At 45.6% G+C, this 24,176-nt stretch overlaps 1 protein-coding gene across 1 annotated transcript in view; it reads left to right on the forward strand.

The window, feature by feature from the left end:
* Positions 1 to 3,395: 3,395 nt before the first annotated feature.
* The window catches only part of LOC141098658 (uncharacterized), a 34,917-nt gene continuing 14,136 nt past the window's right edge, over positions 3,396 to 24,176 (forward strand). The window contains exon 1 of the mRNA XM_073586628.1: positions 3,396 to 3,506. The gene's annotated coding sequence lies outside the window, so the exon portion shown is untranslated. The remainder of the gene's footprint in view (positions 3,507 to 24,176) is intronic.

A 24,176-nucleotide genomic window follows, 5' to 3' on the forward strand; every position in this document is an offset into this window, starting at 1 on the left:
TGACGGTGCTGGAACACGGTTTCTAAGCAGGAGGTACCTGAGCTAAAAAGCACTACCAAGAACCAGCAGACATTGCTGGAACTCGGACACCGAGAAGGAGGCACCTCGGCCAAAGGCTCTGCCGAGAAACAGCTGACGGTGCTGGAACCCGGCTGTTCAGGAGGGCGTACCCGTGCCAAAGACACTGCCGAGAACCAGCTGACAGTGCTGGAACCCGGCTGGGCGGGAGGGAGCACCCGTGCTAAAGACACTGCCGAGAACCAGCTGACGGTGCTGGAACCCGGATGGGTAGCAGAAGGTACCCATAATCAACAAAGTTGCAAGGCCGCGAGCAGGACGCAGTTACCGAATCCCATAGTCCAACAGGGGTGCTTGTCCTATTGGCACTACGGAAACCAGCCTTTAGTACCAGAACCCGCAGCCCACATAGGAAGCACCGAAACTGCAGGCACCATAGACTCGGCTAACCCGACCGCAACACGACAGGACAACGTATCGGTGGTAAAGTGACGTTGACACAACCCGAAAACAGCAGGCATGCTGGAACCAGGCTGGGCAGGAGGGAGTACCCGTGCCAAAGACACTTCTGAGCAGCAACTGGCGATGTTGGAGCCCAAGGGTCAATCATGCAGCAGGATGAGGCCTACTTGGAGCGAGTTTTATATTGGTTGTACACAACTACTGTTTGTAACCGTGCTCCACTTCGGCCTCTGGCTCTACTGTCTCTAGTATTTCCCTTGGCCTCCAACCCCCGCCAGTTGCTGCTCTGAAGTGTCGTCTGCACTATCCACACTTGTTCCTGGGTTACAGGGGTTCAGTCACGTCAGTTGATCCCATGATGTGTGTCCAGCAAGGTCTCCTGCTCTGTCCACATTCCCACTACCAAGTCTGCCCCCTCCCTCTCCCTCCTGTTTTTGGCCATTCGGGGAATCTCTTCCTCAGAGGTGCTCCCACCACCTTCCTGTTCCTCACGCCATGATGGGTCAAGGACCTCATCATCTACACTCCCCTCTTCAAACACCTGCTTCTCCTGGGTTGTCTCGTCAGCACCGTATGCACCAGAAAGTGGCACCTGCGTACTGAGGTGTGCTGACCATAGGCACTGGCCCACCCGCCTCTTCAGATTCAGAGGGACAAAGAAGTTGCGCATCACTGCATACTCCCTCTTCATCACATTCTGGAATGCTGCTTGGCTGGCCCCCTCTTTCCAAGCCAACAGATTCAGAGAACAGAAGTAGAGGCTGTGATGGCTCCTGTCCAGGGCTCTCTGACTACCTGGGCACTTTGGCAGGTGGTGAAGAGACAGATGGTTGCTCTTCGGTGCTCTGGCCCTGAGAGGATGTGGAAGTCATTGAAGTCGATGTGTTAGCTGCCATCCATCCGACAAAGGCTTCAATTTGTTCCTCCCGCAGCAGTGGGGTACGGCGAGGTCCTACAAAGCTGTGCATAAAGGACTGTTGCCTGCTAAAACTGGGGGATGCTGACTCACTGGTGCCCACAGCAGGCACAGAATCCCCACGTCCTCTCCCTGCAGAATTCCCACGTCCTCTCCCTGCTGAGACTCCACGCCAACACCCACGTGCCTTACTCCCTGCCTTCTTCATGTTGCTAGACTGATAACGATAGGCAGAAAAGTACAAAGGGGGGGGCTTAGTGTGCTTATTCCTGAACAGCTGGTTACAGGTAGAAGAAACACTAATTTTATGAAGTGTGTGTATGGACTGCACACACTTTCAAATGTAGTGTTTGGTGAACTTTGTTGTTTTTTTTTGTGAAAAAAAACTAAAAGGATGTGACCAAAGATTTGAAAGTGATAGTATCACCAACTTTTTGGAGCTATTACAATGCAGGCAGGTAACCTACAATGCAAAAGATGAGGCTCCAAAAAAATTGGGTAATACTAATCTGGCTGCAGATGAAGGGCTCAAGCCAGAAAAAAGGCTCCTCTATCTACTCCTATATAGTGTTTGCAACCAACCAATGTAGATGGATATGGATGGATGCACACTAATAGGAGAAGAAAAAATGAGCTGCAATTAAATAAAAATATGTGTGAGGCAGTGACGCACGCTGAGCGGCCTACAACGAGACGTAACTGCAGGACACACTACTCAGCGTGAGCAGCACTCACACACAGTCAGAGACCTCTCAGACAGCCGTGATCAGTGCAGCTAAGTGGGCACTAGCACTGAAAGGCTGCAGAAAGTCTCCGCTGTCTACTCCTAGAGTGTTTGCAACCACCGTATATGGATACAGATGGATGCACACTAATAGGAGAAGAAAAAATGAGCTGCAGTAAAAGAAAAATATGTGTGAGGCAGTGACGCACGCTGAGCGGCCTACAACCAGACTTAGCTGCAGGACACACTACTCAGCATGAGCTGCACTCACACACAGTCAGAGACCTCTCAGACAGCTGTGAACAGTGCAGCTAAGTGGGCACTAGCACTGAAAGGCTGCAGAAAGGCTTCGCTGTCTACTACTAGTGTTTGCAACCAACGTATATGGATACGGATGGAAGCACACTAGATAGAATTTTTGAAAAATAAGCAGCTCAAAAAGAAAAATATGTATGAGGCAGCAGTGAGGCACGCTGGGCGGCCTACAACCAGACGTGGCTGCAGGACCCACTCCACAGCGTGAGCTGCACTCACACAGCCCTTGCAGACAGCTGGGAACACTGCTGCTAGGGAAAAGAGAAAGCTACAGTGGTGGTTTATGTAGCCCAGTTAAAGCACAATATGTTTTGCAGAATCGCTATTTCTAACTGTCCCTCACAGTCTTCAACAGCAGCCTGTCCCTAATTGAATTCACAGCAGAGTGACCAGAAATTGCGGCGGCAGCGGCTTTTATAGTGCATCATGACATCATTTCAGCAGCCAATCACAGCCATGCGAATAGTTAACATGCCTACATGCCTAACAGGATGTGCCCACACTTCTGAGGATTCCCATTGGCTGAATCAAAGCGAGCGGGCTCATAGCATTATGGGAACTTCCGATTCCGGTATCCCATATGAAAAAACTATCGGAAGTCAGTATCGGAATTCCAATACAGCTAATATCGGCCGATACCCGATACTTGTGGTATCGGAATGCTCAACACTACTTTTGATCATTTTATTTACCTACATAATACTCACAAATTACCAAGAATAACTCTCAAATTTCAGAAAAATAAGAAGAATAAGAAAGTCTGATGTGTTTTCTACACAATAAGAATAAAAATAAACTTTAAAAAAAAAAAAAAACCCAACCCTATGAAAGAAACATTTTAAAATGTTGTATTTTTGCTTGGTGCATCAAGACACCAGGCAGAGAAGGGTTAACATAAAAACATTAAAAAAAGATTCTTTATGGGAGGGGCGCCGGATTTCTGTTGAAAGGAAACTGAAACACAAAGGAAGCATTTCGGAGACTTCTTACAGATAAATGTAACGTTCTTGTATCCTGCACTCTGCGGCACACAACGGATGATTCCACCGTCCACCGAACCATAGTAATCCGGTAGGTGTTTATCGCAATGATGCCAGGTTATCTATCGAGTCGTCGTATAAAGGTTCAGCTATGGTGACCTCGTTATCTTCTGGAGCCAGACCTGTGGGGTGAGGGTGCGGCAGGAGGGACTGATGTTTTGGTGGGAATCTACTAATAAATGTTGCCTAAACTTCCAGCGACACAAAAAGCCGCTATCCCGAGAATGAGGGGACTTATCAAACCTCCTGCACCCCCACAATAAGGCTTCAGGATCAAGACTGGACTTACACCTGATAAATTCCCCAGCGGGTCAGGATGTGAGGAATCATAGAATCATAGAATCATAGAATCGTAGAGTTGGAAGGGACCTCCTGGGCCATCTGGTCCAACCCCTTGCTCAAAGCAGGATTCGCTAAATCATCCCAGTCAGATGTCTGTCCAGCCTCTGTTTGAAGACTTCCATTGAAGGAGAACTCACCACTTCTCGTGGCAGCCTGTTCCACTCATTGATCACTCTAACTGTCAAAAAGTTTTTTCTAATATCTAATCTGTGTCTCCTCCCATTCAGTTTCATCCCATTGCTTCTAGTCTTTCCTTGTGCAAATGAGAAGAAAGTTGATCCTTCTACAATGTGACAGCCCTTTAGATATTTGTAGACAGCTATTAAGTCTCCTCTCAGTCTTCTCTTTTGCAAACTAAACATTCCCAAATCCTGCAACCTTTCCTCATAAGACAGGGTTTGCAGACCGGTCACCATTCTGGTCGCTCTTTTCTGAACTTGCTCCAGTTTGTTGATGTCTTTTTTAAAATGTGGTGCCCAAAACTGGACACAATATTCCAGATGAGGTCTGACCAAAGAGGAGTAGAGGGAAATAATGACTTCACGTGATCTAGACTGTATGCTTCTGTTAATACATTCTAGAATTGCATTTGCCTTTTTTGCTGCTGCATCACACTGTTGACTCATATTCAGTCTGTGATCTATTAGTATACCCAAGTCTTTTTCACATGTGCTGCCACTTAGCCCTATTTCTCCCATTCTATATTTGCTTTTTTCATTTTTATTGCCCAGATGTAGTACTTTGCATTTCTCCCTGTTAAAAACCATTCTGTTAGTTGCTGCCCACTTCTCCAGTTTATTTAAATCTTTTTGAATCCTCTCTCTCTCTTCTCTAGTATTAGCTATCCCTCCTAGCTTTGTGTCATCAGCAAATTTAATCAGTTTACCCTCAATTCCTTCATCTAAATCATTGATAAAGATGTTGAACAATACAGGGCCCAGGACAGAGCCCTGTGGTACCCCACTTGAGATATTCTTCCAACTGGATGTGCAGCCATTTACGACCACTCTTTGGGTCCGATCACTAAGCCAGTTATGAATCCACCTAACAGTTGCCTTGTCCATTCCATACTTAGTCATTTTTTCAATAAGGATTGTATGAGAGACTTTGTCAAACGCTTTGCTGAAGTCAAGATATACTATATCTACAGCATTTCCTTGATCCACCCAATCAGTGATACCGTCATAGAAGGAAATTAAGTTAGTCTGACATGACTTATTAGTTACAAACCCATGCTGACTCTGTTTAATCACATCATTCTTATCCAGGTACTGACATACATGTTGTTTAAGAATTTGTTCAAAGATCTTTCCTGGTATAGAAGTCAGACTCACCGGCCTATAGTTGCCTGGGTCCACCTTCTTCCCTTTTTTGAAGATAGGAACAACATTTGCTCTTCTCCAGTCTTCTGGGACTTCTCCTGTTCTCCAAGAATTTTCAAAGATTATGGAGAGGGGTTCAAAAATTTCTTCTGCTATCTCCTTCAGTACTCTGGGGTGTAATTCATCTGGACCTGGAGACTTGAATTCATTTAGCTTAGCTAAGTGTTTCCTCACTAGCTTTCTGTTTATAGATATCCTGGATTCTTCTATTCCCTTATTAGGACAGTGAAGAACAGTTGGTGTTAGATTTCCTTTCTGAGAGAAAACAGATGCAAAATAGGAATTTAAAAGTTCAGCCTTCTCAACATCCTGTCTTACCATTTCATCATTTTCATCCTGTAAAAATCCTATAGCATCTTTGACTTTTCTTTTACTTTTGACATATCCCCAAAATCCTTTATTATTTCTTTTGACATCTCTTGCAAGCCTCAATTCATTTTCAGCTTTAGATAATCTGATTTGTGCCCTGCAGGTTCTGCAGACAGCATTATATTCTTCTTTAGATATGCCTCCCTCTTTCCATTTTATAAACATTTTTTTCTTCCTTTTTAGCATGTGCTTAAGTTCTGTGTTCATCCATCCTGGTTTCCTTAAATGCTTCCTGTTCTTCCCTCTTTTCGGAATTGTTAACAACTGTGCTTTGAGAATTTCATTTTTCAAGATTTCCCATCCTTCCTGGACATTTTTGTCTTTAAGGATATCCAGCCATTGGAGGAGTAGATTAAGCTGTCAGGCCTCATTCAGATGTCTGCGTTGCACGTACTTGTTGCATCTGGTCCCTGCATGGATAGAACACGCGCACATAATCTCTAGTGCTTTTCACATGTCCGATTTTTCCAGTATGATGGATGAAAAGGGCCAGTACAAGTCTATGGGTTTGTGAACAAGATGGACAGCACATGGACGTTATCTATAGGCCATCCATGTGCTGTCCGTGTTTAACATTGCAAAGGATAGGAGAAGCTTTGTAATTTATTTATTTATTCATCTGTAAAAAAACACTGATGGGAAAAATGGACACATGGATGACCTAGAATCATAGAATCGTAGAGTTGAAAGGGAAATCCTGGGTCATCTGGACCAACCCCCTGCTCAATGCAGAATTCACTATACCATCTCTCAGACAGATGTCTGTCCAGCCTCTGTTTGAAGACTTCCATTGAAGGAGAACTCACCACCTCTCGTGGCAGCCTATTCCACTCTTTCAAAAAGTTTTTTCTAATATCTAATCTGTATCTTCTCCCTTTCAGTTTCATTCCATTGTATCTAGTCTTTCTTTGTGCAAATGAGCAGACCTCTCTACAGTGTAACAACCCTTCAAATACTTGTAGACAACTGTTAAATCTCCTCTCGGTCTTCTCTTTTGGAAGCTAAACATTTCCTAATCCTCTAATCGTTCCTCATAGGACATTGCTTGCAGTCCACTCACCATACTGGTCGTTCTTCTATGAACTTGCTCCAGTTTTCCAAATCTTTTTTAAAATGTGGTGCCCAGAACTGGACACAGTATTCCAGATGAGGCCTGACCAAGGAGGAGTAGAGGGGGATAATGACTTCACGTGATCTAGACTGAATCCTTCTCTTAATACATCCCAGAATTGTATTTGCCTTTTTGCTGCTGCATCACACTGTTGACTCATATTCAGTCTGTGATCTATTACTATACCCAAGCCTTTTTCACATGTGCTGTTGCTTAGTTCTATCCCTCCCATTCTGCATAGGAATTTTTAAATTTTCTTGCTCAGACGTAGGACTTTGCATTTTTCCCTGTTTTAAGCAATACTGATGAAAAACTGATCCAAAACACTGATAACAACGATACAATTTTTTTCATGTACAGAACATGTTTAAACAGGGATTTGTGAATAAGGCATAAGGCTATGTTCAAGTGTTGCATTTCTGTGGCTTTTTCTTTGCAAGCAAAACATACCCTCTTGGTAGTAAAGAAGTTGTTTTCAAAAAGAAGTTTCTGTTGCTTTTTTGGCTTGTTTTTTTGCAGATTTTTTGCTGCATTTTTGATGCAGCTAAAATACATGGTTGCATTTTTGTACTTTCTCATTACTTTCAATGGTTGAAAAAACTACAAAAATGCTGAAAGAATTGAAATGCTCCAGTTTTCAAAAGCACTGCAGTTTTTCAATATAGTCAGGAAACGCGAGTGAATGAGATTTCTGCTTTTGCTGGTACTGTAAAATGCAGCTGTTAATTTGCATGAAAAAAGTACTGCAATAATGCAACATGTGAACATAGCCTTTCTAGTGTATGCTGTATAAATATATATATATATATATATATATATATATATATATATATACACACACAAATGTATACAGTCATGGCTGAAAATGTTGGCACCCTTGAAATTATTCCAGAAAAATATTTGTGGCATGATAATTATTACAATTACACATGTTTTGTTATACACGTTTATTTCCTTTGTGTTTATTGAAACAGCACAAAAAGAAACAACAAAGGAAAGGCAAATTAGACATAATTTAACACTTAACCCCAAAAATGGGCCGGACAAAATTGTTGGCACTTTTCCAGAAATGTGGGTAAATGACTTTAAACGTTGTGTGAACTTAGTCTTAGATTAAATACAGTAGCATGAATTCAATCTCCATTTTTCTAGATTCACATACACAAACAACGTACAGAATGGACTGCTGGTTTCTTATCCAGAAATAACAGCCTCATAGAGAAATATGTAGGCAGACCGTGAAACAAAGACATTTGAATTTGGCTTAAGGCACTGATAGAGCATGTCCCATCCTGTGCCGCCTTCATGTGAGGAAGCATATTTTTTTTCCATGTGCAGCTAAAGAATCAGAGAAAAAAAATAAAGAACTGGAAAGACACATATTCCTGGCATTAAAGACTGATGTAACATGATTTGTCTAATCTCTATATATAAAAGTGAATGTATGTATGTGTGTGTGTGTATCACCAACCAATCACGAAGCATCTTTCATTTCACCAGAGCTGTTCAAAAGAAGCTTAGCTGTGATTGGTTGATATAAGCAACAGTTTTCCTTGCAAAGAAACACTAAGCATCTCTCATTTCACCAGAGCTGGTTAAAAGTAGTTGAGCTGTGATTGGTTGCTATGAGCAAGTTTTCCCACTTGACAACACCTCAGCAGACACCGACATGGTGGGAGAAATCTAGCGTCCCTGGGAACATAAACTCCCAGCCATTGGCTGCCCTCCAGAAAGGAGCAGAGAGCACATAATGATAATAATAAGAATAATAATAAGAAGAAGAATCTTTATTTTTATATAGCGCTAACATATTCCTCAGTGCTTTACAGTTTGCACACATTATGATCATTGTCCCTGATGGGGCTCACAATCTAAATTGCCAGAAATGAATCCCCCCTCCCTGTCCATATCCCCATCTCACATCCTCCATCCCATAGGCACATCTTCCCTCTTAAAGGGATCATTGGTATGGAAGTCAGAGCAAATCCATCCAGCGCTTTAGTTTTAAACCCAGGCTCTCTTAAAGTGATACCTGGTATGGAAGTTAGGACCGTTCCACTCAGCTCTGTGGTTCTGACCGCAGGCTCTATTAAAGGGATCATTGGTATGGAAGTTAGGGCAAATCCACTCTGCGCTTTCGTACTGACCCAAGGCCTTTCTTAAAGGGATCTCCGGTATGGAAGTCAGGGCAAATCCATCCAGCGCTTTGGTTCTGACCCCAGGCCCTCTTAAAGGGATCTCCTGTATGGAAGATAGGGCAAATCCCTCAACACTCTGATTCTGACCCCAGGGTTCTATTAAAGGGATCATTGGTATGCAAGTCAAGGCAAATCCACTCAGCGCTCTAGTTCTGATCCCAGTCTCACTTAAAGGGATACCAGGTATGGAAGTGAGGGCAAATCCACTCAGCACTCTGGTTCTGACCCAAGGCCCCTCTTAAAGGGATCTCCGGTATGGAAGTTAGGGTAAATCCCTCAGCGCTCTGATACTCACCACAGGCTTTTATTAAAGGGATCATTGGCATGGAAGTCAGGACAAATCCACTCAGCACTCTGGTTCTGATGCCAGGCCTCTCTTAAACGGATCCCCAGTATGGAAGTTAGGACCGTTCCACTCAGTGCTCTGGTTCTGACCCCAGGCTGACGGGATGATGTGGGATATTAGTGGTAGTAGTCTAGTGGCTCTGGCTGACGGGATGATGTGGGATATTAGGGGGAGTAGTCCGGTGGCTCTGGCTGATGGGATGATGTGGGAAATTAGTTGTAGTAGTCCGATGACTCTGGCTGACAGGATGATGTGGGATATTAGGGGTAGTAGTCTGGTATCTCTGGCTGATGGGATGATGTGGGATATTAGAGTGAATGTGGCTATGCGGAGTGGGCAGGGCTCTTTCATTTCACCAGAGGTGTTCAAAAGAAGCTGAGCTGTGATTGGTTGCTATGAGCAACAGTTTTCCTTGTAACCAATCACTAAGCATCTCTCATATTACCAGAGCTGGTTAAAAGTAGTTGAGCTGTGATTGGTTGTTATGGGCAAGTTTTCCCACTTGACAACACCTCAGCAGACACTGACATGGTGGAAGAAATCTAGCATCCCCATGAACATAAGCTCCCAGCCATTGTCTGCCCTCCAGAAAGGAGCAGAGAGTACATAATAATAATAATAATCATTATTTTTATATAGCACTAACATATTCCTCAGCGCTTTACAGTTTGCACATTATCATCACTGTCCCTGATGGGGCTCACAATCTAATGTCCCAGAAATGAATCCCCCCTCCCTGCCCATATCCCCATCACACATCCTCCATCCCATAGGCACATCTTCCCTCTTAAAGGGATCATTGGTATGGAAATCAGAGCAAATCCATCCAGCGCTTTGGTTTTGACCCGGCTCTCTTAAAGGGATCATTGGTATGGAAGTTAGGGCAAATCCATCCAGCGCTTTGGTTCTGACCCCAGGCTCTCTTAAAGGGATCTCCTGTATGGAAGATAGGGCAAATCTCTCAATGCTCTGATTCTGACCCCAGGGTTCTTTTAAAGGGATCATTGGTATGCAAGTCACGGCAAATCCACTCAGTGCTCTGGTTCTGATTCCAGTCTCTCTTAAAGGGATCCCCGGTATGGAAGTGAGGGCAAATTCAGTCAGCGCTCTGGTTCTGACCCAAGGCCCCTCTTAAAGGGATCCCCGGTATGGAAGTGAAGGCAAATCCACTCTGCGCTTTGGTACTGACCCCAGGCCTCACTTAAAGGGATCTCTGGTATGGAAGTTAGTGTAAATCCCTCAGCGCTCAGATACCCCAGGCTTCTATTAAAGGGATCATTGGCATGCAAGTCAGGACAAATCTACTCAGCTCTCTGGTTCTGAAGCCAGGCCTCTCTTAAAGGGTTCCCCGGTATGGAAGTTAGGACCGTTCCACTCAGTGCTCTGGTTCTGACCCCAGGCTGACGGGATGATGTGGGATATTAGGGGTAGTAGTCCGGTGGCTCTGGCTGATGGGATGATGTGGGATATTAGGGGGAGTATTCCAGTGGCTCTGGCTGACGGGATGATGTGGGATATTAGTGGTAGTAGTCCGGTGGCTCTGGCTGAAGGGATGATGTGGGATATTAGGGGTAGTAGTCCGGTGGCTCTGGCTGACAGGATGATGTGGGATATTAGTGGTAGTTGTCCGATGGCTCTGGCTGACGGGACGATGTGGGATATTAGGGGTAGTAGTCCGGTAGCTCTGGCTGACGGGATGATGTGGGATATTAGATTGAATGTGGCTATGCGGAGTGGGCGGGGCTCTACACTCAGCTTTATATATAGTTATAATCATTATAATTTGTTATAACTAACCGTAGTTAGTTACTATGCCGGAGCAGCGCCGGGCTCTTCAGCTAGTAACCTAATAATTATGAAAAATTAAGAATGACAAGGAATAATAACATAGATAGATATATCAAAATATCGAGCAGAGCACACACATAATTAAGAAATAATAAATGATACTTACAAAACCTAATTAAAAACTGACCCCCGAAATAAAATACATTTTGTAATTAGAACATATACCTGTATTTTCCGATCCCAAACTAGAAACTATCCCCTGCGTGGGGAGGCCGTCATAGCCTTGAAGATCTATCTATATTATACAATTCACTGCCATTCTTCCTACTCGGCTAAATTCCCTATATGTGTTGTTTCCTTATATTTTACTTCTTGTGACATTACATTCCAGGGCAGTTTCAAGAGTCACGTTGCAGAAGGATGACCCTACAGTCACTTCTCCATAGCTTCTCACACCTTTTCTAAAATGGGACGTCATTATGGGGTGATGCTACAGTTACTTACCACAGCTGTCAACACCGTCCCTGGATGTCCTGTTTTGGTTGGGGGCAATGGAGGGATGACTTCAGCTTCAGTAGCAACAGACCCACTTCTTCTGTGTGTGCCGCCGACATCTTCTGTGAAAGCCAACAAACTTCTCTTGCCCACCGCCCACATATTTGATTACCACCACCACACATCTTGCTTTTGACACTGCCGCATCTTTCCCTGAAATCAAGGGAGAAGGTAGTAGAAACAGGGTGATTGATGGCAGTGCCATCCAACCACCCTAAAACAAATCAACATCAGGGAGCTGTCACTCACCCTGCTTTTATCACCGCTGATAGATGACATTTCTTTTCAGAAAGAGCAGGTGGTTTCAGGAACAGGGACTGTGGTGGGCGCCACTAAAGATGTGGTCAGAGGTCACATTAGAAGTGTGGTTGCAGCCATAGAAACACTTCAGTAAATTTTCCGTTACCCCACCTGAAACATGACATCATCAGGGGATGTTATTGACAAAGCTGTGATAAGGGACCATCGCTCTGCCCCTTGATGTTCTGTTTCAGAAGGAACCGTGATAGAGGTTGAGGGAAAATTACTGGACAGCCATTTTCTTGTGACGTGTTGCTTGAGACAGCCCCCAAATGAAATGTCACAGGAAGTAAAGTGAAAAAAAGATATAGTAATTAGCTGGATATTGAGAATGGTAGGGACTTTAATATTATAAACGGTCTCACCGCCGGACAATTTTCCGTTTTGCCATTTTTGTTTTTTCTTCCCATTTTTCGAAGAGCCATAACTTTTTCCTTTTTCCATCAATCTAGCTGTATAAGGACTTGTTTTTTTGCAGGATAAGGCTACTTTCACACATCCGGTGTGTGGGGTCCGGCGGCGTGAGGCGAAAAGACGGGCAGCCGGATCCGGCCTGCAGCCGTGACACCGGATGTGTGTGCGGCGTCTGATACGGCTTGGACAAGATTTAAAGGAGCCGCAGGAGGAGGTGGACAGAGGCAGCCGCTGAGAGAGACAGCTGCTGAAAGGGAGGTGAGGGTAGGAGAGAGGGGTGGAGAGAGAGAGAGACATGTGGGGTTAACACTCAGTGTCCAGGCAAGAGAATCTCTCTCTCTTGCCGGTCACTTGTGGGGTTAACCCCACAGAGAGATCTCTCTCACCCAGACACTGTGAGTGTTAACCCCACAAGTGCCCGGCGAGAGAGATCTCTCACAAGTGTCCGGGTGACAGAGAGAGATCTCTCTCTCTCTCGCCGGGCACTTGTGGGGTTAACATTCACAGAGTCCGGGCATGCGCTGTGGAAAAAGCCGGTCCGGCGCTGACAAAAAACGTTGCAGAGAACGTTTTTTGCAGATGCCGGACGGCTAATTTTTGCCGTGTCCGGCAACAACCGGACACGACGCATAACCATCCGGCATGGTGCGGCGACCATGAAAGCTTATGGGACAAAACCGGATCCGGTGCTGGATCCGGTTATGAAAAATTTCGCCGCATCGTGCCGGATTACAAAAAACAGATGTGTGAAAGAGGCCTAAGTTGTACTTTTGAGTGACATCTTTTGTTTTTCCATGTGATGTACTTAAAAATTTAGGAAAAATTCCAAGTCTGTTGAAAATAAAAAAAATGTTCAATTCCACAATTACTTTTTTTTTTATTTACTATGTTCACTATATGGTAAAATTGAGCTGGCAGTGTGATTCTCCAGGTCAGTATGTGTGCACAGCTACCAACCATATATGTACAAGTGGATTATCCCCGAGACGAAGCTAACGCGAAATGCGCGTCGGGGACCGGGACACTGCAAGGTCGTATATGCTTCATGTACACTTGTACATTTTTACATTTAAGCTGTTCACATTTGCATCAGGAATAGTAGCGGCACATTTTGGGGTCCCATGGACTATATATTCATGTGTACATTTACTAAGCCTGCCATTCCTTGTTGTACATGTGTTATCATTGCTATAATACTGGTATTATTTTGATATGCATCATTGCTGCAATATATATTTTTTTATGTTTCATTATTACAATATGGTAGACAGTAATCTTGTTAAAACGGGAGCACTGCTATTTCTCATTTAGCAACATTGCATATACTATCTTTTGATAAATATGAGCACTGCTATTCACTATTTGTATTTACCAGCATGATCTTTTTGAGCCTATGGTTGACACAGTCTACACTTGGCAGGTTTATTAATCCTCTTGAGGCAACATACCTGACATATGTGATGTTTATTAATCCTATTGAGACAATATATCTTGTACATGTCCTTTACTTTATTTAAGATATATACTGTATTTGTCTTGCTGTCGCCTAGTTGGAGGTGACACCTGCCCAGTGTGGATATTGTCATATATTTTTGTATATTTAATCCTCACCATCATGTAGTAATCATTTAAAAATAGGAGTAATATTGGTATTATACTAGAGAATTATTGTGTTCACAATTTATTCAGAAGTGGTGCTGTTTTATTTATTTTTCATACTGTTCTACTTTTGTGCAGCATGTAACTCACAACTGCTTGTATTTCATTGCTAATGACATATACACTTTGCAGTACCATATTGGATATGTATCCAATTTTTAAACTGTCTATGTCATTTTTTGTATTGACTTAAATAAAGCTTTGTGATTTTATGGCCATATGCTTCCTTTACCTTTTTGAGAGCAGAAATAGGTTTGGTTATTGCGGAAAAGTGAGAAATGAATTGCCTGTAATAATTGGCGAATCCGAGAAACCGTTGTATCGCCCTTACTCTGACGGGGCAAGGCCATTTGAGAATGGCAGTCAACTTCTCGGGATCCATCCTTAATCCAGCGTCGGAGATAATGTATCCCAGAAAAGGCAGAGAGGTTTGCTCAAAGAGACATTTCTCTATCTTAGCATACAAGCGATTCTCCCGAAGACGCTCTAACACCAGGCAAACACTTTCTGTGGGACGAGAGATCCGGACAGAAGACGAGGATGTCATCCAAGTACATGGCCACACAGGAGTACAAGAGGTCCTGGAAGATCTCGTTGACGACCTCTTGAAACACCACAGGAGCATTGCAGAGACAAAAGGGCATGACCAGGTACTCATAATGGCCGTCTCGAGTGTTGAAAGCCGTCTTCCACTCGTCACCTGCGTGGATACGGACCAGATTATAGGCTCCCCTGAGGACTAGCTTGGAGAAGACCCGAGCCTCTCTGAGACGGTCAAACAGCTCCAAAATGAGTGGAAGAGGATACCTTTTCTTGATGGTAATCTCGTTCAAGCCCCTATAGTCAATGCACAGCCGTAGAGATCCATCCTTTTTCTTGACAAAGAAAAACCCGGCTCCCGTGGGCGAGGAGGATTTCCTTACAAAGCCTTTGGCGAGGTTCTCCCAGACGTACTCGTACATGGCTACGGTCTCTGCGGGAGACAGGAAGTAGATTCTGCCCTTTGGGAGTGTTGAACCAGGGATTAGTTCAATTGGGCAGTCAAAAGGCAGGTGTGGAGGAAGAACTTCCGCTTCCTTCTTATCAAAGACATCAGCGTAGGAACTGTAGGCTGAAGGAAGGCCCAGAAGGTCTGGAGGTGGTAGAGGAGCGGCCGCCAGACGGACAGGAGTCAGACAGCGAGCTTGGCATGGGTGCCCCCAGCGGAGTACCTCCCCTGAAGACCAGTCGAGAACAGGCTGATGAGTCCTTAACCAAGGAAGACCGAGTAGAATCACCCTGGGAGAGCTTGGGTGAAACGTTAAAGGCTATTTTCTCTCGATGTAAGGCTCCGACTTGCAACTCCACTTCCTCAGTGACCAAAGTGACGGTCTCCTGTAGCGGTATGCCATCCACTGTGGCAATCAGGTGAGGATTACATAAGGTAACCACGGGAATTTGGTATTTGTCCACCTCTTCACGCCAGATGAAGTTACCTGCCAAGCCTGAATCCACGTAGTAGCACATAGAGAGGCCTCTCTTACCTGACCTAGGTGGAGGAGTTTCCCGGTTTCTCAGGACAGGTGCGGACAAAGTGTGATGAACCTCCGCAATAGAGGCATAGGCCTTGTGCCATCCTCTTTCTCCGACGCAACTCATCCAACTTGGGGCAATCTACCTGCATGGATTTGTCCGAGGAGGGAGAAGAGGACCCGGCAGGACGGGGACTAGCAGACCGGGTGGAAAGGGAAGCTGGTCTAGTGGAGCTCCTGTCTCTCGCTGACTCCCGAGTACTCTCCTTGAAGCGTAGGTCAATGCAGGTGACCAGCAAGATAAGGTCCTCCAAGGTGGTCGGGGTATCCCGACCCGCGAGTTCATCCGTTATTCTGCTCGAAAGGCCGCGCCAGAATGCCCCTACCAAAGCCGCGTTATTCCAGCCGAGCTCTGAGGAGAGAGAGTGAAAGCGGATCGCGTACTGTCCGACCGTGAGAGAACCCTGATGTACGTTAAAAAGAGACTCGGTGAGAGAGGCTAACCGACCCGGCTCATCGAAAACCCTGCGAAAAGTATCCAAGAAGACTGTAAGACTCCAGACAACGGGGTCGTCCCGTTCCCAGAGAGGGTTCAGCCAAGACAGGGCCTCTCCCTCCAGATGGGACATAATGAAGGCCACTTTGGCCCGGTCAGAGCGATATTGCTGAGGCAACCATTCAAAATGGAGGCTACACTGATTTAAGAGCCCCCTGCAGAGCTTGAGATCACCAGTAAACCGAGGCGGCTTGGCAAGGCGGGGTGCCGGGAGAGCTGTAGACACGGGGGGAGGAGTCGGGATCGCAGTGGCAGACTGGAGGACCGACAAGCGGCTATCAATGGAGGCCATGTAACTCAAAATATGGGCTTGAGTATCTCGTTGCTGACCCAGCTCCTGTTGAAGACTGGCCAGTTGAGTGGCATTTCCAGGATCAGCCACCTGCAAGGCCGACAAAGACATGATGCATCCCTGATTCTCAAACAAAAAGAGCAACTCCTTTTGGGTAGCAGCAGTAGAACCGGCGGAGTCCATGGCCTGATCGTACTGTTACCATGGCTGGACAGATGAGGAAAATCCCAAGCTAAGCCACAGAAAACCAGAGAGGTTGGTAGCAAAGCGGATTGCAGACCCCTAGTCCTATCCACACAACTAGCAGTAGCCGTGGAGCGTACCTACGATGATCCTAGACGCCTCGGCACAGCCGGAGACCTAACTAAGCCTAAACAAGAAAAGGGAAATCTAAATTGCCCCAGAGCAGACCCCAAAGGTAAAGATAGCCCCCAAACATATACAGTTGCCGCGACAAGATGAAAACACAAACGTAGGCAGAAAAACAGACTGAGCAAATGATGGGGCCCACACCGACTAGACAGGACAGAAAAGGATAGACACTGTCTGCAATCACACAAAAAACCCTGCAAAAGGTCCAACACGTCTGATGCAAAAAAAACCTGAAGTCACACGACTTCGCCTCCCACTATATCAGCACTCTGGTAGATTCTGAAAGCAGAGTAAATAGAGACCATTCTAACAGGGGACAAAACAAACTGGCACAAGCAGCAATATATGGGCGGTGATTCAGCACAGCCCCAGCCGAAGCTGGCTGACCCGCATAAAGCAGGGATAGACAGAACCAAATCAAATGCAAACAGAAAAGCAAAAGAATCACTTAGCTGGACCATGCAGGGAAAGAGCTGGATACATCAGACCTCAGGAGGCAAGGAAGCAAAAATCACCAACAGGGACAGAGGGCGTCGGCTGTCTTAAATCCCAATCTGAAACCCCAGATCTCCAATTGTTCTCCTCATCATCAGGTGGCAAGCCTCTGTCAATCAGATCAGCTCCTTTACCTCCAGTAACCACCAGAGGGAGCCCAGAAAGAGAACCCGCCACCCCTTTGTCAAACCCACCAGCTCCACTACCTTCAGCAATAACCAGAGGGAGGCCAGAAAGCAAATTCACAACAGTGGACCCTCTGGACCGTGGCACCAAGGGGCCGCAGGCGAGCTGCCAGGTGGAGCTGACCCCTATACAGGGATCGTTAGGAGCAGGCCCAGGGGTTATGGTACCACGATAGCCGGTACCGAGAGGGGTGGCTCAGAACAGACTGGAGTAGGAGCATGAGACTATAGGAGGTAGGGTCAGAGTAGGATTGCAGGGCCAGACCAAGGATAGCAGGACGAAGCAGGATCACTGGAGACAGGACCGGAGTAGGACTGCGAGACTGGAGCATAGACAACAGGACAGAGCAGGATCACTGGAGACAAGACTGGAGTAGGACTGCAGGACTGGAGCATAGACAACAGGACAGAGCAGGATCACTGGAGACAGGACCGGAGTAGGACTGCAGGACTGGAGTATAGACAGCAGGGCGAAGCAGGATCACTGGAGACAGGACTGGAGTAGGACTGTAGGACTGGAGCATAGCTAGCAGGACGGAGCAGGAACATGGGAAGCAGGACTGGAGTAGGACTGGATCATAGATAGCAGGACCCACGGAGTATTTTTGCATTCTGTGCAAGATGGGGTGTGGCATCCCTCTCCTGAGCTGGAAATTGTATTTAAAGGCTTCCCCTGACAGAGTTCCTAGTGGTTGGAACCCGGTCCGTGTCTGCCATTATTCACACAGACGTCAACTTTGACACGTGATAAGGTTATTAATACTAGACAGTGTAGGACCGCCCCGACCGCAGAGTCACCTTGTCGATGGTGGGACGGCTTTTATGCTATGTTTGATCAAATACAGTATTACTAAGAACTCTGTATGATTTAAATGCACTTTTGCTTTTTACTTATTTAATTATAGCAGGGTTTTTTTCATTTTGTCTTTTGTAGGTTTTTGTATGCTTTTTGGCCATGTGAGCAAAATATATGCTGCATGTGTACCAACTCAAACCAAGCTCAATTTTTGTGTTTTTTCTCCATGTTTACAGCAGGAATGGTGTTCCTTTCATCATAGGCCCCGTTGACCGCTCTCCAAATATAATGTTTATGGTTGTGGACAAAAAGTTAAATTTTAGTCTCATCACTCCAAATTACCTTGTTGCAGAAGTTTTGAGGTTTGTCTCTGTGCTGTTTTTCGTATTGTAGGCGAGATACTTCGTGGCATTTGCGCAGTAATGGCTTTCTTCTGGCAACTCAACCATGTAGCCCATTTTTCTTCAAGTGCCTCCTTATTGTGCATCTTGAAAATGCCACACCATTAGTTTTCAGAGAGTACAATATTTCAGCTGATGTTATCTGTGGGTTTTTCTTTGCAGCCTGAACAATTTTCCTGGCAATTTTTTTAAAAAGTGGCTGGATGAAAGATGCAAGAGTCTGTCTGGATCCCAGAAACTCATTTAACTTTTATGCACACACTGATTAAAAGCATACAGGTCACAGGTGAGGATGTTACCTTTAATGGCCATTCAAACCCGTTTGTGTCAACTTCTGTGCATGTTATCAGGCCAAAATCATCAGAGTATGTGAACTTTTGATTAGGGTAATTTGGATGTTTTGGGTTGTCGTTATGATTTTAACAGAGAAAACACAGTAGTTTGACAATAAATAGCTTCATCCAACCACTAACCATTAGAGTTGAGCGTAACGGGTCGAAAAAATTCAAAAGCCGCCGACTTTCGCCAAAGTCGGGTTTCATGAAATGAAACTCGACCTTAGCGTGAGGTCGGCCATGAGGTCGGCGACTTTAGCACCAAAGTCGCGTTTCAAAATATGCTTTAGCGCCCTTTTTCAGCCAATCAGGAAGAACAGACACTCTAGGCAACGTGATAACATAGGCAGCGGTCAACACCATCTTGGAGAAGGGCATGCAAGTGATTGGCTTGCTTTGTGTGGCATCACAGGGGGTATAAAAGGGCGGGGACACCGACCGCCATGTTACTCATGCTGATCTCAGAATAGGGAGAGCTGCTGCAGCTGCCAATTCTGTAGGGAGAGCGTTAGGAAGGCAAAAAGAAAAAAAAAACTGCTTCTGCTGCTAGTACTTTTCACTGTAGTTACTGTGCAGTGAAAGGTGAAGATTTTTGCTTTTGTGCAGCAGCGCTGGTGGTGATTAGCCTGCCTTTTAAGGCTAGCTGCATTGCTGTGTGCACACTGGTGTTCAAACTGCTTTTTAAAAGCAATCCAAATTGTATTGTTTTGTCCTGGTGAGGTAGTGAGCGTTCACTTTTTCACACACCGTACAGCGGTGTACGTTCCTCACACAGTACCGTGTAACGGCTGTTATCACGGCCAAATTGAAGCTATCTACGTGTGTGACTCTGTAAGGAAAAGTTGAGGAGTTTGCCCGTTCTTACAGACCTACACCTTATAGTTTTGTCCATTTTTCAAACAGTTTAGTATATTTGCTGTTTTATTACATTCAAAACTAGAGAGAGACAGCATGTGTCAGTCCGTATACAAAAACACGGAGCTTGACAATTTTACATACACCGTACAGCGGTGTACGTGCACGCTCCTCTCTCAGTACCATGTAATGGCTGTTATCACTGCCAAACTGAAGCTATCTACGTGTGTGACTCTGTAAGGAAAAGTCGAGGAGTTTGTCCGTTCTTACAAACCCACACCTTATAGTGTTGTCCGTTTTTCAAACAGTTTAGTATATTTGCTGTTTGATTACATTCAAAACTAAAGAGAGACAGCGTGTGTCAGTCTGTATACAAAAACATGGATCTTGACAATTTTACATACACCGTACAGCGGTGTACGTGCACGCTCCTCTCTCAGTACCGTGTAACGGCTGTTATCACGGCCAAATTGAAGCTATCTACGTGTGTGACTCTGTAAGGAAAAGTCGAGGAGTTTGTCCGTTCTTACAGACCTACACCTTATAGTTTTGTCCATTTTTCAAACAGTTTAGTATATTTGCTGTTTGATTACATTCAAAACTAGAGAGAGACAGCATGTGTCCGTCCGTATACAAAAACATGGAGCTTGACAATTTTACATACACCGTACATCAGTGTACGTGCACGCTCCTCTCTCAGTACCGTGTAACGGCTGTTATCATGGCCAAATTGAAGCTATCTAAGAGTGCGACTCTGTAAGGAAAAGCCAAGGATTTTGTCCGTTCTTACAGACCTACACTCTAGGGAGATTCCAATTCTGCCCAATTCTATATACACCTTGTAGTTTGTCATACACTAGGCAATTTCTGCCAGTCACATTGCGGTGTTATAGACACAGGGCCTGACAGAACCCAACTGTGTCCTGAAGTGTAGAGAGATTCCAATTCTCCACAGTCCTCTATCCACCTTTCTTACAACATCCAGAATCTGCCTGCCACATTGCGGTGTAAAATAAACAGGGCCTGACAGAATCCAACTGTGTCCTGAAGTCTAGAGAGATTCCAATTCTCCACAGTCCTCCATCCACCTTTCTTACACCATTCATAATCTGCCTGTCACATTGCGGTGTAAAATAAACAGGGCCTGACAGAATCCAACTGTGTCCTGAAGTCTAGAGAGATTCCAATTCTCCACAGTCCTCTATCCACCTTTCTTACACCAACCATAATCTGCCTGTCACATTGCGGTGTAAAATAAAAAGGGCCTGACAGAATCCAACTGTGTCCTGAAGTCTAGAGATTCTAATTCTCCACAGTCCTCTATCCACCTTTCTTACACCATCCATAATCTGCCTGTCACATTGCGGTGTAAAATAAACAGGGCCTGACAGAATCCAACTGTGTCCTGAAGTCTAGAGAGATTCCAATTCTCCACAGTCCTCTATCCACCTTTCTTACACCATCCATAATCTGCCTGTCACATTGCGGTGTAAAATAAAAAGGGCCTGACAGAATCCAACTGTGTCCTGAAGTCTAGAGAGATTCCAATTCTCCACAGTCCTCTATCCACCTTTCTTACACCATCCATAATCTGCCTGTCACATTGCGGTGTAAAATAAACAGGGCCTTACAGAATCCAACTGTGTCCTGAAGACTAGAGAGATTCAAATTCTCCCCACTACTATATACACCTTGTACCTTGTTTTAAAATACCATATAGTTGGTGGTTTTTTGGGTACATTTTCCCCAAAAATGAGGAAGTGTGGTGGAAGAGTCTATGGAAGTGGGCGGGGGTTGGCAGCTGGTAATGATGGTGTTGGTGTTGGTGGTGGATCTGCTGGTAGTGGCAAAAGCAAAATAGCACCTAATGCAGGAGGTGTTGAGCCTGCGTCATCGTCTGGCTTCACAAGGCCTCGAAGGCTCCCTTTTCTGGGAGTAGGTAAACCGCTTTTAAAGCCAGAGCTTCAAGAGCAAATTTTGGCTTACATTGCTGACTCATCCTCCAGCTCTATCGCCTCCTCTTCTGAAGTTTTAAAAAATAAAAGCACTGAGTCATCATTGGAGGCTCATGATCATGAACCACACCTTTCCTTGTGTCCTTCACCCCAGCCAAAATTGAAGGATGCGGCAGGCCACACTACAGATTACTCCATGGAGCTGTTTGCACATACCATGCCTGGGTTATCAAGTCAAATCGTGAATAACCCAGGCAAAGATGAATCTGACATGGAGTGCACTGATGCACAGCCACTGATAGATGATTCTGCTGATACATTCACTCAGAGCACTACATTGTCCTCTCAGTGTACTGAGCCAGAATCTGACCTAGATGAAACTCAGGTGCCCCTTCCCGCATACTGTACCACCATACACGGTGACACGGTGACACAGAGGAACGTGCACATGACATTGAAGAGGAGGTGATGGATGACCCAGTTGTTGACCCAGATTGGCATCCATTGGGGGTAGAGGGTGCTGCTGCCAATAGCTCAGAAGAGGAGGAGGAGCATCCGCAGCGGGCATCGACATCGCAACAGCTGTTATCTGGCAGGCCCGGAGCAGTCCAAAAACGGGTTACAAAAACCAAAAGTGTTGCAGGACAGCTTGGCCAGACGGTCAAAATAGCACAGCGTGCAAGGCCTCAAAATGTCTTCCATAGTAGGAAGAGTGCAGTGTGGCACTTTTTTGAACAAAATCCTAATGATCAGGCAAAGGTTATCTGTAAGAAGTGCGCAAAGACCTTTAGCCGAGGGAAAAATCTGAGAAATTTGAATACCAGTTGCATGCTAAGACATTTAACCACCATGCACTTGCAAGCATGGACGGACTACCAAAACTCACGTACCACATGTGCTACTGCTCCCAAAGAAGGTAGTCAGCAACGCTACATTGCTTCCCCCACTGTAAGTCCACCGGTTAGCACACCACCAGCAGCAAATGTTGAGTTGTAGTCGCAAGGGCAAATCAGTCAGGGAATCACACTGTTATTGCAATGAAAGACTGAATCTAGGCTATCAGAAAGAACACCAACTCCATCACCATCATCAACCCTCTCTCAGTCCGCCATGTCCACTGCTAGTTCCACCATATGCAGCTCTCAAGTCCAGCTCACCCTACCAGAGACAATGAGTAGGACAAGAAAGTACTCATCCTCTCATCCGCGTACACTGGGTTTGAACACCTACATTGCCAAACTAATCTCGTTAGAGATGATGCCCTATTGGTTGGTTGAAAGCGCAGCTTTCTGCGAACTCATGGCCTACGCAGTACCACGCTATGGCCTACCCAGTCGCCACTTCTTTTCTCGCAAAGCCATCCCAGCCCTCCACCTTCATGTGAAAGACCACATTGTCCATGCACTCAAGCAATCAGTGAGTGGAAAGATGCACCTCACAAATGATGCATGGTCCAGTAGGCATGGCCAGGGCCGTTACGTGTCCATCACTGCGCACTGGGTTAATGTGGTGGATGCAGGGTCCACAGGGGACAGCTGTGATGGCACAGTGCTGCCTAGCCCACGGTATAGGAAACAGTTGGCTGTAGGCATTCGACCCTCCTCCTCCTCCTCCAGAAGTGAAAGCTCGTCCACAGAGCACAGTCGCACGAGCACTGCATCCGCAGCTGACAGTGGTGCACACGATTTTTCCCACTATCGATCAACTAGTGGAAAGCGTCAGCAGGCTGTGTTGCAGATGATGTGTTTGGGCGACAGACACACGGCGGAGGTACTTGCCGACTACTTCCAGCGTCAAACTGAGTCATGGCTGGGCAGTGTACATCTTGAGGCAGGCAAGGTAGTCAGTGATAACGGCCGGAATTTTGTGGCAGCCATAGCCCTTTCAAAACTCAGACACATACCTTGCTTGGCTCACACCTTGAACCTGGTGGTGCAGTGCTTCCTCACTAATTATCCGGAGTTAACAGGCCTGCTCCATAAGGTTCAAAGACTGTGCTCGCACATCCGCCGGTCGCCGATACACTACAGTCGTATGCAGAAGCTGCAGCGATTGCTCCACCTTCCCAAGCACCGCCTAATTATCGACGTTGCAACAAGGTGTAACTCCACCCTGCACATAGTTGAGCGGCAGTGCAAACAGAGGCAGGCCGTAATGCATTTGTGGGAGGATACACGGCCAGGCACTTTGAGGGCAGACATGGAGTTGACAAGTGTGCAGTGGTCGAAGCTGAAAGACCTCTGTAAAGTCCTTCAATGTTATGAGGAATGCACACGGCAGGTAAGCGCAGACGACGCCATCATAAGCATGAGCATCCCACTTATGCCTCTGCTCATGCAAACTTTGACACACATCAAGGAGCAGGCGTCTGCAGCCGAGGATGATGAGGAAGAGGAGGAGGGAAGCCTTGATGACAGTCAGCCATTGTCTGTTCAGGGAACTGTCATGGACGAGGTGGAGGAAGGAGAGGAGGAGGAGGATGAT

This window comes from Dendrobates tinctorius, unplaced genomic scaffold (assembly GCF_039654945.1).
Source record: "Dendrobates tinctorius isolate UK_male_01 unplaced genomic scaffold, ASM3965494v1 ptg000093l, whole genome shotgun sequence".
NCBI classification, from domain to species: Eukaryota; Metazoa; Chordata; class Amphibia; order Anura; family Dendrobatidae; genus Dendrobates; species Dendrobates tinctorius.